The following is a 2,194-nucleotide window of genomic DNA, read 5'->3' as shown; positions in this document are numbered from 1 at the left end:
CACATTAGTATTTGAATGTAGCAAAATCTGAAATATTTGCCACAGTACAGAAATATGAAATGCAGATGCTTACGAATATACATTCATTTGAAGGAAGAGGTTAGTTTGCTGCAGCCTCCGGATCATCAGCTTCTACTCCAATACCCTCGCCTCTAGAATATACAACAGCATATGAGGATCAGCATCAAAAGCTATCTGCTTGCACGGCAATTCCAAGCAACACCAATTCCTTGCAGAACTATTTCTCCAATTTTCAGGACTCTTAACTCTTTAATATGCAAGTAATGGTTTATAATTTACAGCATTGTAAAAATAAATCAACATGGGAAAAAATAAGAATTTAGCCTTGTTTAAACAAAGTAATGTGTTGTCACTTAGTCTTTCTTTTTTTCCTGTTGACGTTTCCCATTTTCATATGGGGTCGCCGTTCCTCGCTAGTCGTTTCCACTGATTTCGGTCCATCACCTGCTCCTCTTCCAGCTGTTTCTACTTAAGGTCCTCTCTCAGTCTGTCCTTCCAGCGCAGCTTGGATCTCCCTCGCCTGCGTCTGCCCTGTACCTCCATCTCCATCACTCTCCTTCCCACGTAGTCTTCATCTCTTCTCTTCACATGGCCGAACCAATGTAATCTCCTTCCTGCGCTTTCGCCGACGCCTCCACTACTTTTACAGTACCGCGGATCCAGTCATTCTTTATCCTCTCCAACCTCGTCACCCCACTCATCCACCTCAACATCTTCATTTCTGTGACGTCCAGCTTCTTTTCTTGTATCTTTTTTCAGTGTTGTCACTTTGTACCAAAAATAAATCCTTAATGTTTGTTTGTCTCTAAGGAAAATCTCTAGTATGGATTTGAGTAGATAATTACAATAACTAGCCTACTGCAAAATATTTGCATTATTTTACCTCAAACTGCTAAATGTTCCCTCCTCGGTGTTATAGCCTTTCTCCAATGGGTGTCTTGCTTCTTTATGTGAGCCTCCGTTTTACTGAACAATATGTTGAAACAGTTGTTGGACATTCTAAAGTATTGGAAATTTTGTTTCATCATTAATTAATTATTTGTACAAAGTAGCCAACTCTCCTTCGCTTTCTCTTTTCCTCCATGCCTCATTACCCACTTTCTTTTCTTCACTTTATGCTCAGTCTCCTCCTCTCAATCAAGACTTATGGCAATCGTTGCCAACTCCACGTTTGATAAATTTGCCATCTTACAGACCACTGATTTCACGCAGTACTGAGTCACCACGGATATGTGTGCTTAGACGTCTCTGAAGCGTCACGGATATCACTGGCACTGAACTGACACGGCACTGACATTTCACTGATATGTGTGAATCGATCTTAATGGTGTGGTCTTCCATCATGCTTCTAATTACACTTATCAACAATCAAAATGCTTCAAGACCAGAGTAGCAATTTCCATTTGATTCTAGGTCGCTGATAACGAATATTACGGTTAAGATTGTTTGACAGCTCTATTTTTCAAGATACACACCTATGTGTCACAACAGTTTCCAACAGACTTGCGGCAGTGTGTTTTATACTACACTCAGTCTCACTACCCTTCACTATTGTTCCAGCAGTTATAGAAGGTGGTTGTTCTGTACAAATTTACATTTTGAGGTGAAAGGTAGGTGGTTTTCCTAGTCAAACACTTTTTAAACTTACAATAGATATTCATTTAGCAAGCTGTTGATATGCATACTCGTATAAGGCATTTTATATCAATTTTATTTTCCTACTGAATGATATAAATATTTCTGCTTACCTGCTATGCTCTGTATTATAATGATAAATTTATGAATCGGTCTTCTGTTTATCTTCTAATTGTTTGTTGTTTTCTTCTTTCATATGTCTTTCTGTATAACGGCAATAGTGAACCATCACATATGAAAGAAACTTATGAGAATATAAAACAAATGTTGGTATGCATAAAATATGATGAACATCAATGGCAGCTCTGTAGTGACATAAAATGGCTTCTTTTGTGAGGGGCTTGCAGGGCGGATACACCAAGTACTGTCGTTTTCTGTGTGAATGTGACAGCCGTGCAAGATGTTCCTAACTATATTAGGAGAGACTGGCCATCATGTCAATCATTGGAGCTTGGGATGGAAAAAAATCATTATCCACCTCTCGCTGAACCAAAAAATTTTTTGCTACCACCACTACACATAAAACTGGGGCGCATGA

General features: G+C 39.0%; 1 pseudogene; it reads left to right on the top strand.

Moving 5' to 3' along the window:
* LOC143040429 (uncharacterized) overlaps window positions 1-266 on the top strand; it is a 20,189-nt pseudogene extending 19,923 nt beyond the window's left edge.
* The last annotated feature ends 1,928 nt before the right edge of the window (window positions 267-2,194 follow it).

The sequence above is a fragment of the Oratosquilla oratoria genome, chromosome 28 (assembly GCF_046742065.1).
Source record: "Oratosquilla oratoria isolate Oo_2021 chromosome 28, ASM4674206v1, whole genome shotgun sequence".
NCBI lineage: Eukaryota > Metazoa > Arthropoda > Malacostraca > Stomatopoda > Squillidae > Oratosquilla > Oratosquilla oratoria.
The sequence above is the reverse complement of the archived record's forward strand: the minus strand, read 5'-3'. Positions and strand labels throughout refer to the sequence as shown.